The 18,563-nt window shown below is 41.7% G+C and overlaps 1 protein-coding gene across 1 annotated transcript in view; it reads left to right on the forward strand.

The window, feature by feature from the left end:
• LOC306962664 (transcription factor Maf-like) overlaps positions 1-15,167 on the forward strand; it is a 61,653-nt gene extending 46,486 nt beyond the window's left edge. The window contains exon 3 of the mRNA XM_079555889.1: positions 13,094-15,167. The gene's annotated coding sequence lies outside the window, so the exon portion shown is untranslated. The remainder of the gene's footprint in view (positions 1-13,093) is intronic.
• Positions 15,168-18,563: the final 3,396 nt, after the last annotated feature.

The raw sequence follows: 18,563 nt of genomic DNA on the forward strand, positions 1-18,563 counted from the left end.
TTATGATATCCCTGACAGCGTAATCAGTCGGTCCAACAAGGCTTTATACGATGACAGCTCGGAGGGTCTTTCTCTGCCTGAGGAGCTCTGCGATGGCACACTGCGCTCTCACACCTTTAATGACTTCCTAAATGTCACAGAATGTCAGGTGGAGGTGTAAAAGCAGGGGACCTCCTCCAGCGCACACAGGATCCTCAGTAGTTTTTACTGAGCTGCAGCGGCCGGACAGGACAGGAGCACTCAGGTGTGGCCCACATTTCTCCAGAGCCATCGCTGACATGATTTAATGCTTCTGAGCCAAGTGAGGGTAGTCTTTTGTCAAAGCTGAACACAGGGAGAGAGCAGCAGGACTTCACAAATCTTTCGTTATTGGGTGACTTAATGTTACAAGTTGTTTTAACCCCTGAGAAGAGATGAATGCAACAGAACAAAACAAACGTCAAAGTCCCATGAGGGAAATTTGTCTTTTAAAGTTTATAACTACAACAACAATATTATAAAACTTTGGAATACATTTGAATATAAATAAATATTGCAGTTTTAATTTTTGCCTTTTAAAACTGATTACTGCTGAGATCAAACATGCATCATCTCTGAGCTAACCAGGCAGCTCATCTCTATTAACGTTAGCCTAACCGATGTCGCATTGGATCTCTTAAAGCTGTGATCTTACTAGCAGCCACTCAGCCATGCACCATGTACTGTATGTGTGTGTGGCAGCTACAAGCGCTCTGCTCGTGGAGTCCTACAGCTTTGAGAGATCTGAGTAGAAAGCCATGATGGGCCAGTTAAGCTCAACAGCATGAGCCTGTATCAATTACGCTGCAGCAGCGATACGGGCACAGCGTGCAGTCTTCAAAGACAAAGACTTATGACTGTCCAGTGTTTCCTACGCTCTTCTGACCACAGCCAGCCAGATCACCATCAGACAACACAGTTACGCCTGCACCTTTTTTCAAACTATTTAACAATATCGTTAAAAATGAAAATGATGCATCGAGACCTTTTTAATAAATACATTCAGGGATGATTTTGAAAGTACACGTCAAAGTGATCACTCTTACCTGCCACAGGGAAATCACATCTAAGTAGAAACATAAAAAATATAAAGGACAGTTAAACATGAAATTTGCTTTCATCTTCTGTCTTAGTCTTGTTATTTTACATTAAACACAGATACAACTACAATAAATTAATTCCATGAGCATTTAGACTGTTGAACAAAAAATATTTTACATTTGAACCACATCCACCTGAAATCAACATGCTAATAATAGAAAAAGCACATCAATATCAACCCATATCAGTTACTAAATCAAATTGCGTCGTGATAAATGAATACATGAGTGAGTCATATGAAGTTATTTTAGTTATGGAGAAAGAAGAGAGAAGACGGGAGCTGAAAGTTGCTGTTAATGATGTGGAGACTGCCTGTGACCCCTCACCTCCTAACAGGCAGACCCTCTGTGTCCCAGCTCTCTTTGAACTTCATATAGATCCTGCTCCTGGCCGGGGACTAGTGCTATAGATGTATAGATGAGCTATAATCCATGTAGGTCCAGTGCTATTTACACCCTTTCCTCCAGCACCTTTTTCTCTGCTTTCAATAGCACTCCAAAGGCAAAGGCAAGAATTAACCTTTTTTTCCCCCTAAATATTCCATGAACAAGACTGTATGCATAATGTGTGTGGTGTTTTTCTTCTGGTTATGGAAAATCTGTCAGTCAGTTTAGCCTTGAAGGTGTGTGTGTGCATGTGTGTATGGCCTGGAAATGAATGAAGGTAAATGGCAGGGTATGAAGCACTTCCTATCGTAATTTCACACTTGTCAGCTTTTCTGAGCAAAATTCACCTTTACACAGGGATAGCACAGAGCAGAAAGAGCCGCTGCGTGGAGAACAAGGAGTCTCCATGTGTAGGGAAATTCTCCATGCAAAAATGCCTCATGCAAACACTTGCGATGCCACTTCTGATTATCAGAGAGAAAACAGAGAATTCAGAGAAATATATTTGTATAATTGTAGTATATATATTTAGATTAATGCTACCTATCTTTAAATCCGATCTATCACAAAATGGATGAATAAATGCATGCGAAGCTCTAACCTAAAACGAACTGCTGATATTAATAGTGTGTGTGTGAATTAATAAGTCAACTCCGAGATGGAAGGATGTTGGGATGAAAAGCTTGTACTGCCCCCCCTGCTGCCCAAAGGCATCGGAGATGTTCTTCAAGTGTTCCTCCGCAAAAATAATGAGGCTCTGTAGAGACTGCTGCCTACACCTGTCTCACCTTAAACCTATGAATGTCTATGAATGTATGTTGTCTCCTCTCGACTCCTTTCCTGCTCTGATTAGAACATTTGCAAAATTAGTATTTAATGTAATTTCTGTTCATGTGTGAATCACCCCGTAAACCGGAGTGACCTGACGCCACTGGATTTGCTGCACTTCATCATTTCCGGTCCGGACTGTAAAATCAAGACAACAATAGACATGTTTACTTCATCATCAAGATTTCAACTTAATAACAATTTGTGAATAAAAAAACAAAAAAACCAAATGTATGTTTAACACAATCAATATTTGTGAACAGCAGTAGCAATTTTATTTCACGCTGAAAATGCAAGCTGTTTTCAATCCTTTTAACAGAATGGCACAGCGCGTGTGTGTGCGTGTAGGTGTGTGTGTGTGTGTGTGTGTGTGTGTGTGTGTGTGTGTGTGTGCGTGCTGGAGGGGCAGTGTGGGTAAAGGGAGGATATGAGAGCCTTCTCCAGGGATCTTAAACAAACTGACTAAAGTGGTCCTGTTTTCTGATCAGGCACCGCGAGGAGAACACTTAGCACTGCTGGAGACTCTCTAAACAGCCACTGAGGAATTAGCCCGTTACTGCGAAACTTCACAGCCCGAGCGTCGGCCCCGCGTCCCCCTGCTCCAGTCGCACGGAAAAATAGAACAGGCAATAAACGGCAACAAACAAGGCAAATATGCACACGTCTGCACTTGTCTGCCCCCGTGCACTCGCAAAGGTGTATGTATGCCAATAATATGCACAAAGCTCATGATGGCTGTCTGCGGATAAACACGTAAACACAAGTCGCCATATGTGTCGCTCTCTGCGGAGGAGCAGCGCATAATGAATGTGCCCCTCTCACACTCCCGCAAAGTGTCGCCAGTGACTGCAGACAAGAAAAAATATGTTCTCACTGAGGAAAAGCAATGACCTTATTCCTTCTTTCTTGCACGCCACGCTGTATCCTTTTGTTTTGCAGGTTGGGGCCCGAGATGAGTTGAAATTTAGGCCCCATGATGTCAACACAAACACGAGATAGAAAGTTCATGTTTAATTAGGTGTCCCCCCTTCGCTAAAGTTCATTTCAATTAGTCCCACCTCGGCCCCACTTCCAGGTCTCAGTGATTTGTCAATGCCTCAACTTTCTATGTAGCACAGTGTGGTCACAATGCGCCATGTGAATGTGTGCGTGTGTGTGAGACTTTTGTTTGCATGCCAGTTTATGTCGCATGTGTGTGTGTGTGTGTGTGTGTGTGTGTGTGTGTGTGACCCCAACAAAGAGGGACTCCTGTGCCCTTGACATTTTCTTCTTGTTCTTATGATAAATTGCATGGCTTATTTACTGGTACATAGGAGAGATTCACATTTTCTTTCTTTGTTCCCAAACACTATCAAGGAGTTTCATAAATAACCACGTTGTAACTTTTTTTTGAGAGAGGGTCTGGCAGATGCAGAATAAAAAGCAGTTTTTTTGAGTTTCATCCTTTACGCATCTCTGGAGCACTATGGACTGTGCACTCCCAAAGGTGTACAATGTCTGCTGTGGCCATTTTGTGACACCCTCACATGCGCCGATCAATCAACTGTAATGAAAACCATCAGGTCACCTTTGAAATTTATCATTTTTTGTCTGCGTAAAATGAAACGGCTGTGATGGTATAGATGGCTAAATTTAGATTACCTATATGCAACATATCTCTACTCCTCCCACCAGCGAAATGTACAGAAAAGCTTAATAATTGATGCTGATGCAGGCAGACAGTATGAGAATAGATGGACGCTGTTTGTTTGAATGTTTTTTTTTCGCTAGGTGGGAAAAGTGTTGCAAAAGTTTTAAACACACGCCAGCTTATGACACCGTGGCAATCACCTGACAGACTCATCCCTTCTGTGTGTCTGGCGCTATGTGTCAGTGTCGCTGCGAGGTTTGAGGTACTTAGCATCTCTTGTTTGCACACAATCCGCCTGTGATTATTGCCCGCTTCAAGCTCCCCCATCCCCTCCCATGCGTCTTTCCACAAAGCAGCCCCATTTGCATAGATTTTGCCAAGAACCTCTGCTTTAAAAAAAAATCCATCTGAGCCTTAAGTTATGTTACAGACGAGTGTTGGTAATGACAGATTGCCTTGTTTGTGTTTAAGGAACGTGCAGTCAGAATCAGCCCGAGTCGTACTTTGTAAATTGGCTCTTCAAATCAAGAGCAAAGAGAAGGCGTACAAAGGCTTTTATCAATTTGTTTTCGCACCAATAGTACCACTTCCTACATTTAACAGGTTTTTAAATAGTCGGGCCAAAGCGGTGCAAGTGCAATCAGGGTCTGACTGAACGCTTCATTTTCTGCAGATGGCCCACAAAAAGTCCTTATTCCGGCATTTGCAAAGAAATGGCCTTTTCTTATGTGTTTGTTGATTTGTTTATTTATTTATTTTGTAGTATTTTTTTCTGCTGATCACAGCTGCGTGGGCTGGCCATGCAGAAAGCCTCAGTATGTTTGTATCTGTAAATCGGAGTCCGGGGGCCACAGACACACACAACGAGGGAGAACCACCCGGTGAAATTTAGCACATGATGGCTCCCAGTGGGCGCCATTTGGGGACCAAAGAGATTTTTCTTCCTGGATTTTCCTGCATGGTGAGCAGGTTAGAAATCTCAGCCTTAACACTGGTGCTGACACAACCACTCAGGGACGGCTGTAACAGCTCTCTTAGCATGGCACCTGTTATTGAGCCGTCACAGAGAGGGAGCCAGTGAGGAAAACGGGAGAACAAGAAAAAAGGGAAGAAGGAGCTAGGTGTGGAAACAGGACAGAGTGAAACTCAATTGTAATTTCAGGCCTGTCACAGTTGTGAGAGTCAGTAATTCTGCTGCGTATTGGTGAGCGTTCATGCTAGACTGCCTCCGCTGCCAGGCTTGGGCTGAGGGCGCCTGATCTCCTGAAATTTAGAGCAGCTACATTTACATACTAGAGTGGAAAATCTTAACATTTAAATGACTCACTTTCTACACATGAACAGGAGAAATGAACAGTTTTAGAATAACATCAGTGAAACTGTGTCATCCATTACAATCACACCATAGTCAACAATCTTACTTGATATTTTACAATAGTTGTGAAGGCCTCAACATTCATATTTGATCAGTTTCTGTATGTGATTGATTGTAAATTACACAAAAGAAGTGTTAGAGGATGTTTAGAGTTTTTACATTGTTTGTTGTCAGTGTGTAGCAGAAACAAAGGCACAAAGGGGAAGAAAACAATATTTTATTTGCAAAGCCAATCACAGGAGCAGCAGCGAGGAGCTGTCCATTCAAGCAGAGCTGCGGCGTTCCTCTGCAGAGCAATCAAAATGGATTAAAGCAATCGCTCTCCAGCTGCCTGCACGCAAATCAGATATGCCTGTGATGATGATAATCAATCTATAATAAAATAACACAACATAAATCTGATAGTGTTGTTCCAACAGTTTTAATAACATAGATTTAAATATTGCCATGTGCACTAGAGTGATTTATTGATGAAAAAGTGCGATCAAGCTTATATACACTCGCTTCTGGTGCCGGGCCAATAATACCATTAACTGCATTGTTCAAACTCATTATGTGATGAGAAACACAATAATAATTGCAGAGCTACAAACGCACAGTTTCTCTCATTGAGCTAATCACTTTGGCCAGCATTATTAGTCTCTCTTCCTCTGGCTGCGCTGGCCCTGTCCACACAGTGTCATAAATTGTCCCCGGCCGCTGTATAAATCCCTCGAGCTGAATTAGGATTGTAATTTCTGGTATCGCAGCGGGCTTTGCCAGCTCACACTCGGGAGTTATTCATCTGAGGACAGGTGCCACTGAAACCATATGCAGGGCTGAGGCCTGTATGACTCCCACACCAAAGCTGCACTTAATGTATTAGGCTTAACAATAATACTAATAATAATCATAATAATAATCATAATTGTAATAATCATAATAATAATCTTTTTTCCTTTTCTTTTATTAAGCCAGTATTTGACACCTCTGACAGAGAGGTGGTTGAGCGGCACATATGGCCCACTGAAAATCAGGATGTATATTTCACTTAAGAGTCGACCTCGCTCCTAAAACGAACATTTTAAGTGATCAAAAAAGCTTGGCCATATTTGAAGAGAAGAAAGGAGATGAAGGAGGAGGGGGAAGTGTGGTGTCATCTACTGATATACAGCTCTAGTCCCTCTGTCACAGAGCGCACTGTCTGCTGGGAAATAATCTGACATCTCATGCTCGACATATCCACGCGACAAGGAGAGGAAGGAGGAAAGGAACAATAGCAAGGGGAGAAGGAAAGGAGACAAGGAGAGAAGAGGCAGGACACAATAAATTCAGATGCCCTGTCCACATCATGTCACGGCCTGTCAGTGTAGATTTAAGGTGAGGCCATTGAGGCCGTGCTTCAACAATGGTACATGGACTGAGTGCATCGCAATACAAGGAACAGGACATATTTAGGCCCCTTCACTATAAAGGCACAGACAATCTCACAATGAGAGGGATAAAATATAGGTGGATATGAGCCTGCACATTAGACACAGTTATTATAAAGTCTGTCTTCCTGTTTGAGCGCGTTGCTTCTGCGATCCTTGCAAACAGACAGACACATTGGCTTGTCTGTCTCCTCTGGGCAGCATTTAACTGCTCATTTCCAGGGAGCACTCCATGAGATCTGTGAAGACCCAACTGTTCCTTATGGTGCACTCTTTTAATTAGTCTATACTGTTCACATGTAAGTTAGGGTTGACCATATGTTATCATAGAATATTAAGATGGTGAAAGCATACGCTTTTCCTTTTTTTGAAAACTATGGACAAAGACACATTTTTGCATGCCATTTTCTTCCACTTATTTTATTCAAATATCTAAAACGATGCAGAGTATTAGGGCTGCACAATGTATCACAAAAAATATTGTCTCGCAATACTAGGTGATGCAATATCTCTATCGCAAGAAGACACAATATATCTCAAAATCAATAGAGTTCTTTTTGACTGAGATCCTATATCGGTATCGGTGCAGATACCAGAAAAAATTAAATACTTGTATCAATTGAAAATATCTGATACTGGATCAATATCTGTTTTTTTTCTCAACATTTTAAAAGCACAACTTTCACCAACTAAATCTACGTGAATATGGACATGCTGTACCTCAATTTGAAGTTCCGAACCTGGAGAATTCAGTTAGTTCACAGTTTTAACATCTTTTGAATCGGCGCACAAAATTATATTATATTATTAGTTTTATTATATATTATTATTGTTGTATTTATGCAACTATGAAGCACTTTGAATTGCCTTGTGTATGAATTGTGCTCTACAAATAAACTTGCCTTGCCTTGTCATTAGGAATAAAATACAAATGACCACCACTAGAATGGCAAAGTGTTGTTATGAAATGCTATAACATATTTGTAATGCACAAGTTGTTTGATCAGATCACTTTATGTGAGTTATTTACATTATTTAACCGTCTGAGTGATGTAGCCGAGGATGTTTAGTGAAGAAAAGTCCAGTGATCCTTGTTTTTCCATTACAGTTTATTAATAGATATTATTGATCATTGATATGTAACATCTCGTTTGCAAGAAAAGAAAAGACTTTATTGATCTCACAATGAAGAAAAGAGAAGCATTCACTTTTTCACTCAAAGCGGCCACTTTTAAGAAAGTCTATTGGCATCGGTTAATGTCGGATATCGGCAGATCTCAAGCCCCCAGTGTCGGTATCAGAAGCAAAAAAGCTGGATCGGTACATTTCTAGTTGTCGCATATCACTTTTTTATTGGCAATATGCAGCCCTATAGACTTGACTGCTGCCCAACAACTTCAACCCTATAAGAAAATATTGCATTATTTTGAGAGGAGGGTGAAGAAATGTCAGAGTTAAGAGCTCAGCACACAGGGATAGGTATGTGAGACACTAGAACTCCTGTCTCATACAGCCACTGGGTCACTACGAGGTCAAAAACGCACAAATGTCAACTTTCAGCTCCCATGCCTCTTTTGCTCCTCAGCCTTCAGCTTCTTCTCCCTTTGCCTCCTCTAGCCTCTTCTTCTCCTTCTGCCTCCTCTGCTCACCCTGCCTCCTCTTCATCTCTCTGCCTCTTCTGCTCACCCTGTCTGTCTCCTCTTGTCCTCTGCCTCCTCTTTCCCTCTGCCTCCTCTTCTCCCTTGGCCTCCTCTGCTCCCTCAGCTTGACTGCTCCACACAGCCATTACTCACCTGCCTCCGCTCACATTCAATCCTCCAGCCCGCTCACTTGCTCTTGTCTTTAGATTTGAGCGAGAGGGCCAATCGTTACGTGAATGATAGCACCCATCAGTGTAGTGCGCGTGTTGTAAAAGTGTCAGCCGCTGACAGATTGACAGACACAGTCGGGCCTTCGATCAGCGCTGCACTCACACACACACACACTCGCACACCAGCTTAGGAGCAAAATGCAGGAGAAAAGAGAAAGAAGGGATCAAAGGAAATAGGTTTGTTTTACTTGACTCAATGTTACTTATTAGAAGTTTTGTTTTAGATTTGTTTTCCTTTAGTATCCTATTCCAGATTTATGACATTTTATGTCGAGGTGTATTCTAAAATACAGTATGTTCAATTTAAAATAGCCACAATACAATAAATCGTCAGCTCTTGGTTGCTATAATTTGCACACTGATTTGACATACATTTTTACACTAAGTGTCAAGGCCATTTGCCCAGGGCCGGGACTGGAAATTTCTTTCTGCACAAGCAAGAACAATTTTCAGCACTTCACTAGTGCACCGATTTACAGACCACACACCAATAATATAATATAACAAATGAATTGTTGTTTAAAACAACAAGGTCCCGTTTATACTGAGTGAAGTACGATTGCAATGTAATTTCAGCAGCTGTTGATTCAAAAGGGAGACTCAATTAAGTCCAGATGGTCTCAATAATGCAGAGCTGACTTCAGTGGCTTCAGCCATTTGTTTTTCCTCCTGATGCAAAATAAAACGCATGTTCGTTAGTCACCGCTCACTAAACATCTTTAAATGCAATGAAAACTTCCCATAAAGACTGTTGCAACGTAACTGCTTTGTAAACTATTATGTGATTCAATTTTCTACATTATTCAAGTCACTTAAAATGTAACCAGAGACCGTGAAAATAATTTATGTACGTAAAAACTAAATAAACAAACAATAATTGGTTACAATAATAAATACAGTTCCCTAATCCTTCTGTAGCATATATATAAAAAAAAAAAAAGATTGAGTTGATCATACTTGAATTTACGCAAAATTAAAGTTGGACAATATTACAACAGCATGTTGTAATATTGTGCAGAGTTTCTCTGATCTTATTGTTGAACATTATGAGCTTGGTGAAATCGAAGCGAAGGCGGCTCTTTCTGTTACATTAAACAGTTCACACCTTCCAAAAGGGCTGCAGGCACACTGGGGTGCAGAAAGGTTAACAGCGACTCCCACTGCTGTTTGACATAAAGCATGTCAGTTACTGAAATAACGGTAAAAGTATCAGAGTTGCTGTAAGAGCGGTGAAAGGCTACAATATGACAGAAGTTTGAGTCATGGAAAGTTTGAAACAGAAACACACTAATACAGTATCTATATGTGCAGTGAAATGTGTATTGATGTTTCAATGCTTGCCATTTAAATCATAGTTTAATACTTTTGGCAGATAAGTTTGATCAAATTCCATTTGTGATATTAACTTTTTCAAGAACAACTTGTAAAAACTTGTTTAAGTAGTTCTTTAGATTTGCTATGATTTGTTGAGATGAGTTAGAAGTGAATACCTTTAGTCTCTACACAGTTGTGTGGCGTGTTTTTATGACCTGCGTTTGTGGTAGGTAAGAATAGATCAGATATCATTGCGAACTTTATAAAGTAAGCAGTGAGTTATTTAATATTTACTATTTATGAGAATACATTATGTTGCTCAATATGTTATCTGTTTCCTCTCTTCCCGTAATACTGCATTATGTTTCCAATATTTCACTGAGTGCGTTTCCATCGTTCACCGACCAGGCCGTCGCAGGGTTTTAGATGAAAATTTATCAATACAAGATGACGCATCAGGAAAAAAATATGAATAAATAAGTAAGTGTGACACATTGCCAACCATGCTCTTGTTCCATGATGCCAACATCAATAATTCACCCACCCGCTCATAACTTTATTTTCAATGCATAATTGAGGCCAACCAATGTTTTCCTGGGCCATTTATATGTCAAGTAATTTTAAACAATGAGCCCAGCAGTCCATCAAGCGTTTTCATTTCAAAGAAAGGGGACAATGGAGATTCTTTGGCCATGTGGTTCGTCAGAGACTGTGATAACTGTATATAAAGGGAACTATAGGCCGTACGAAGGGCCGATATTGAGACTGTGTTATTTAGTCTTATATTCACAAATGCGTATCTTTTGATGGTGCGTAACTTGCAAACTTCTTGTATGAATTGACACATTTAGGAGCCTGTAAAAGGAATTGGGCTCTCAGGTCAAGTGTATTTTTCCTACTGCCACGTCTATCCTGACCTCTTTCTGAATGTGTGTAGGATTGCTTAATAAATATTGATTTACTACTTTAATTACATGTTAATCTCAGCGCACGTAGAGATGGTAATGACTCTCTTAAGATATCAGGCAAATTTCCTGTTTGCTCATATTTATTGAAGGTGGAATCCAGAGAGGGCAATAAGCGTGAACAGGAATCATTAAAAAAAAAAAAAGACTCCATATCGGCTCAATTTAAAGTGACAATTTAAACATACACAAGTTAACGAACCAATCAATTACTTCTACATTTCGTTCTAAGACAGTGAAATGTGGTTAAAGTCAATAAAAGAGGCTATAATCTACCTCGGAGCTGTATTTCCTAATATCTCGCAGATGCAGTATCACGATAAGCCTCTTCCATTGTTCTTAATGACATTAGCAGCAGTCTAATTGACTCGGAATGTCCAACTGAATGAAATGAATAGTTTTAACAACAAAGGCCTCAAGCTTATTTACAGAAACAAACATGTCACAATAAGTAAATGTACTGAACCATGATCTATACATCTTTTGCGTCACTTTAAGACAAAACGACCTAATCTTGTTATTCCTAACCATGTTTGCGCTGCGCTTCTAAGACCAGGGTTGCTGGTTTAATTGAGCGCATGTTCTGTGGATGGGGGTCTGAGAGCTGGTAGAGGCGCATCGATAAACTATGAAATGGTTCCAATATGGGCTGATCGATGGGGCTTTGTGAGCAGCTCCCCGGGGCCTTTGATTTTCCTTTCATACAACAATCCCGGATCTGCGCTCTTCAAAGGCAAACCCTATATCTGCTGTTATTGTTGCTGCTGCTGCTGCTGCTTCACCCGTGTTTGAGCGATGTCACGGAGGTCGATTTTATTCATGTCCATAAAGGCTCTCCCACACTTGGATCTCGTGGCGATCTCCGGGACGGAAGCAGCAAACCAATCAAAAGCCGATCTCCTTTAGCGTTGTTCACCGTGGTTGAGAAATGGTGAGCTCATGTCAACGAACCAACTATGAGCTTAAGGAAGTTGAGTCGTAGGAAAAGAAAAGAAGCTGATTTTGTGCTTCCTGCTTTTGTGATGAAACAGAACTATGGTGTAACAGGTGTTTTATTTACTTACACAAATATCAAAGCGTGAAATCACTTACCGTCCCAATGTGCGCCTCTCAACTGGTGAAAGATTTGGCTCCCAATAAAAAGCCACTAAAGTTGAGTAAGTCGCTGTCTTGTGTTATTTAACCCCTTCAGACCTTTGTGTGATATTGTCCTGGGCTCGATCGCTCTATCACGTGCAGATGCGGTATCAGGACACCGCTGGAGAACTACCTAACCGTCTAACCATTTCGGCTAATTGCCTCATTAATGATTCACTGGTGTTAGGCTGCTCTAGCACTTCGCTGTGGTGAGCAAATTGTTCTGATTGGTTTGCCTCTGTCAATTATTGATGAGGCAGTGAACTGAAGTGCTAACACCTGGCTTTGGAGGTCCAAATGGCCTCGGCGTTCCCATCACAGACGGTTATCGCAGGGACCACAGTCAGTCAGGAGGGCTTTAGCGTGTAATGCCGGGTGGCTGGAGAGCGCCCCGGGGCAGTATGTGTGATCTCGGTTGTATAGCTTGTAGAACATGGGTTGCTGCTAGATGAAAGCTGGACAATATGTGGTGGAGCTTGTCCCAGTCTGTGTAGTAAGAGGTGGAGTGATTGTTGGTGAGACATGTTGGCAACAAGGGAGTATTTTGTTTTTCTGTTTTTGCCAGGCCTGCAACAGAGGCCCAAAGTCACGGCAAGTTTCAGCTCCTCAGACAGAGTTTCTCATATCAAAGAGATGTTTATTTCAAGAAATATGTAAATGCCACACTTTTTATGTATGTTTGCACGCAAGCCTTTCACAAATGTTTTCGTGAAAGGACATGGTTTGAAGACAAAGCCACACAGTGGGTATATGTATGTCTCTCCTTGACCCTAATAGAAGTTGATTGAGGAGTCACCACACACTGCTCCCCGTGTCAGTGTAGATCTGAGCCCGGTGGATTGTCATGCACACTCACAGGGTGCTCACGTCTCCTCTGCTTTCATACAGGCCGTGGTGACAGCACAGGGCCTGCACTTCCAAATACTGACACCATGAGTCACTTTGCCATTACCCACTAATAAAGTGGGGGTGGTTTGTGCCTGTGGTTACACTAACAAATAAGGTGTGACTAAACTTTTCTTTCTTTCTCTCCCCTACCCGTCTTGTATGTTCACAGATGGCAGAACACTGAAGCAGCGATGACATCATAGCGGCTGACCAACTGCAACAAACCACCTCCAAAGCACAACACTACTCTGAAGAGGAGATGCTCAGAAATCCTTCAAATACACAGTGCATCCTTGTAAAGCCCTGTTTCCCTTCCTGGCCGTTGGCTCCAGCTTTTTTGAAGAAAATACTGAAAACCGATGATAAAAACAATTGGAGTGACTGAAACCTCCTCAAAGGGGAAACCACAGATGCATGCTTCTGTAAATAGATCTTCATCAGAATTGTTGTTACTTTTCCTGGTACAGGAACATTTATCCTAATGTAACTGGACAAACTGGTGTGAGAAAGTCTCATTTGTATCTACCCAAAGGCTATCAAATAATCACGTCTTCTGATGTGAGGACAAGAAAATTGTACAACCAATTCTGTCTAGACTCGTCTTCCACTAGTCACTGCGCATTATGTAAATAGGGACAAATGAAGACAGCAGCATGGGCAATAGCGTAATACTCATTAAAAAACCTCATTTTAATGTATATTTCAAAACTTTTAGAAGTACTCATTTTCTTTTTACTACAGACGTACCAATATGCATACATCTTTTCATAAATATCAAAATCAAAGCAACTTCAATAACTTAAGGTAGCGCTGGAGACCTGGACGTCTTTTTACTTCTTTTATTTCGAGACATGTTTCACTTTCTTTTACAATTTGCAATACTGTGAGGGTGAGACCCAAGATTACCCTTGCATGGTGTTTTGCAACGTCACCTGGACTTCGAGCCACCGAGCGAGAACTTCTTCTGCGAACTATGAACTGAAAAGACAGAATGACTCTGACGCGAAATCTCGGCACGGATAAGTCGGCTCACCTTCAGCAGTGCATCCTCTACCTCTCAGTGTGACATTAGCATGACCCCCGTGCTGCCCCCAGCCCTGCAGCCGACTGCTCGGAGCGGACTAATGAACGGCACTGACGGACACACATGGCAACAGGAACACAATACCACAGATCCGCACGCATATTCACCACCGTACTTCCGCTGCTGTATATATGAGTACTATGTATAGTTCCAAGACGCGATACTTTGCATGATGACTTCCAGAGGGATCAACCCCGACACACACTAACTCACACATTTTGTCTTCTGAAAACCACAAAGCCAAATCCAAACCCGACATGAACAAATGTTCTATTTCTTTTTTTATTTATTTATTTATTTTATATCTTATGTCTGCAAACAAAGTGAAAGTGTAGCCATCCATACAATAACGCCTATTAAACAGTTTGGAAGTCGGCTAAGTGTAAATTTAGCACAACAGCACCCATTATCCTTTGTGAATGCACAGATAAGCTAAAACTTACATTCAATCTGTTTTAGTTAGTGTGCTATATTGCATTGCCATATTGTGTATCTGTCTTACCGGTTGTTAGATGTGGACGGAAATGTTTTGCAAACCCTCAAATGTGAAATTCTGGGACATTATCTGTATAAAAGGGTCTAAATTGTCCTTCTCAATCTGAAAATCCCGAGTGTACAACAGGGATGCTGGTAAGAAACATGAAAGGCAGTAACAGAGGGAGCAACTGAGCCCCACCCATAGGAAGAGGAGAACCAGGCATCCTGCCAGCTACTGTCCATTCATCCCATGTCAAAAACACAGATTTGCACGTCGCTCTGTCAGAAAAGCTGAACAGGTCAGTGGGATTAGGCAGAGGTCAGTGGAGAAATAAGTGAAGAAACCTGGACCTTGCCCAAAAGCGTAAAAGGTTACACAGGGAGGTGCTTGGTGGATCTCTGTTCACCTGTGAGACGGGCACTCAGAAAGACACCCGACCTCTGCCCTCAAACATGCTGTGGCTCTGAGGGCCTTGCGCGAGCTGGCGTCCTGCCGGAGGTTAACTCTGTGGTAATGAGCCGACCTCAGTTCAGCAGATGATGCGCCGTGGCCATACAACTGTTAGAGACCGATCCGTACATCTGTGTCTATTAGTTATGCATCACATTCAATGACACAATCTTTATCCTGGTGACATGAACTGTTTTATTTTGTAGAGTGAAATCCATATTGAATGACCATGTTCAGAGCCTTCACAAAGCCTACATCAAAGCTAAAATAAGTATAGCATGTGCAACTAACTAAAATGCATTCCAACCAGTGTAGAGATTTTTTTTTTTTTTGTGGAAAGCTGTAAGCAATGCGGTATGAGCCACTTTCCGTGAATCTGCCCTTTTACACAGACGCCATATACAGGCTCCTCCATGTGCTGACCTCAAGCAGATTTAGCAACAGCACAAAGATGTGAACTTGCGGTGCATAAACACAGCGCAGTGGCAGAGGCAGCAGCTCTTACAGCGCGTTCACCTACACACACCATGCTAATCTAAACGGCACGGCTGTATGTAAACAGATCCCCGACATAATGGGATTGTTCAGTGTGCAAACAATAAGCTGTTAGAGTAATCACAGGTCAAAGATATATTACCCAGAGGGCCACGCTGTAGGTATATTAACATGATGGATATGGGCACAGGCGGAGGGGGTAGGGATAGAACGGAGGCAGAGCTCAACAATTCAGATTTACCCCTATAGGGCCCCAGCCGGGAGATTTTTTTTTTGTCTGAACAACCTTTAGCGGGGCCCAATCTAATCTCCCTTCCTTCTCCACCATCTCTCATCTCAACACCTCTTTCTTAAGTCTCTCAGATCTCATCTTTGTGTTTTGCCACGAGCATTCAGTACGCCAAATTCCCTTCTGTTCTCAGTAGTAATAATTTCCTTTAACAAATGATCTCTGCTTCTCAGCGGCAGGCTAAGACTAGGATAAATGCAATCTTGTTTTGGGATTAAACAAAGGAGAATCTAAGTGAACAGAGACAAGTCTTTTGTCTAGTCCAGGGGTCCTGGATTAAAAGTCAATTTCAAATTGAACAAAAAAGTGACAAGCAAAGGTCCAGAGCAAACAGATACATGGGGATAATACTTTTATTTATTTTATTCATTTATCAAAAAATAATTACCATACTTTGAAACGAATGCAATTAACTAAAGCCTTGAAATATATATTTTTTCAATTCGCCCCTAAATAGCAGAATACGATATATTATTTACACAAAGCTGCCAATGCAGTGCTCAGTACTACACACTGAGCACTGCTTAGACCTGGTTTAGTGATGATCGGAAAACAGTGCATTTGTTGTTAATGATCGCGGGTGCATATTCAGTTAGATTATTAGGATCCTCTTGGTTTTAAAAATTGGCAAGCCGTCTTCAGTCTTTCTTCTAGCTTTAAAAAAATATATACATAAATAAAAGTGTCAGGGAGCAGAGGGGCAGCTCTTTTCCTATCTGTGGGCTGTAGTTATAGCTAGAGAGAGAGAGCGAGAGGCCACGCAGTCACTCGACTCGACTGAGGGGATTTACGGTCAGGTTAAAAGTTCGGATCCAAGGCTCTGGTCAAGTCATTCAATTAGAATACAATGCAGGTCACGAATTGTCATCACACACCTGATGCCTTCCCTCAAATACGCCAAAACAGGACTTAATGAGACTGGAGTGAAATATATCATGTCATTTTATAGACTCACATTACTGTTATTATTGTTTGTTATTTAACCAATATTAGTCTCCCCCCCTCCCCGAAAACGGATTATTTGCAGCCAGATTTGTACTAAACAAAAAACTATTTTTAGCGCTCGTGCCTCACAGAAGGCAGGTCTGCGTAGGTTTGGTCCCTCCCCTTAAAAATAAGCACAACAGGTTCCCCTCGGGGACCAGGACTCCTGTGGAAATGAGATTCCTGCTCTCACGGGGACTTTCCTAAATAAAGGGTAAATAAAATAAATGATTCTGCGCTGACCTCTGTCCTGTACTGTCTGTAAAAATTCTATTGTGATTAAAAAATACAATCAAGTTCATAACTTGTACTGAAATACTATAACATTAAGTTGAGCTGAAATGCCTGAAGAATACAGAACTCCTTATGTCACACTAATGATAGAGCTGCATTAAAGGGACTGTGTCTCATTGCCCGTCACATAAGCCTGTGGGTGAACAGTTAACCATCAAGCCCCCATTGTGAAATGAGATGGATTCCCAAGAAGATTTGGTGGTGAACCAAATGAATAGGATTAGCCAAAATGCCTCAGTTGGAATAAATGTCCAGACTGACCCCTGTGTAATACCTCTGATAACTGCAGTAAACCAAATCTTTAGCATGTAAAGAGCTAATGGGGGACACATCCATTTAGGTCGGATTATCTGGGAAGAAAACAACTCAAATGTCTACGCAAGGATGTAAGGTGCTGGATTTTCCCCAAATGGTTGGATCTCTATAAAAATAAATAAATGGGGAAAAACAAATCGCCACAAGCTGTGGACAGGTGCACCATTTAGCTGTGCAGTCTGTTTTGTGACAGCTTGATTTAGTCTCCAGTGCTAGAGCCAGAAGAAAGACAGAATACAAACTCTCAGATTTCAATTGGTTTGAAGCAACTCATAAAGAGCGGCATGAAACTCGGCTCATAACAATGTACACAAATTCAGGTGGCCAGGCACTTTGGGAAGAAGGACAGTTGATTTATGTGGACAGTGCCATCCAAGTGTGCGTGCATCTCTGGCATTCCAGTTTGTCTTTGGGTGTAAAATGGAGATTAGAGGAGCTCAAGGGGAGATGCCTGGAGGCATGCTGTTCCTCCTGCTGTGATCAGGGTGTAATCCCTCAGTTTCATAGAAGTGAAAAGTTTGTGCAGTCCACAAAGTTCTGCATACATCCCTCTAGCCCCCTACAGAGCGGAGAGTGTGAGGCAGCAGGGGATAACCATATGCTATCAAAGTATTCTTCAAAGACCCAATTTTTACTCCATCGCATTATACAGGATCATCACATGTACCTGACAATAACAGGAGGCAGAGTACTGTTTTCTGTTCAGACGCTTCTACAGACAAAAGAAAATGTTTCAATAATGTTTAGGGCTCAATTGAAGTAATCGGCTCTTTCTCCTGTCAATAGACGATTAAAATGTTATGACTCTTACTTCAACAAGGACCTTCTATGTAACCAGGGGTTAATTTGTCCTGGCTCTGTTTCATTTGCACTCCTGTAAACCTCCACATTATTATGAGCAGGACAGGGACTGATTATTCAGTGGTAGGCACACAGTTGGCCCTTATTGTCAGAGGGGCTATATGAGGGGTAACAGCTTCTTGGGTCTTATTGCTATGGCGATCAGCCCCTTGCCACTTGGCCTGGTGACCTCAGTCAGAGATAAGCTTTATGGGAAGGCACATTAACATGCTCTAGCAGTCATGGCCTGCTTTATCAAAGGCACTTCTGAAATCAAGTGTTTATGGAGCCCCGGTGAGCCTGATAGCCTGTATTAGCGTTGGAGTGTAAATGAGCTGGAGGTGGACAGAGCACCAGTACTACAGGGACACTGTGTGAAACTCGTGTTATTCTCACTAACTGAGCAATAT

Source organism: Gobius niger (genome assembly GCF_951799975.1).
Source record: "Gobius niger genome assembly, chromosome: 4".
NCBI lineage: Eukaryota > Metazoa > Chordata > Actinopteri > Gobiiformes > Gobiidae > Gobius > Gobius niger.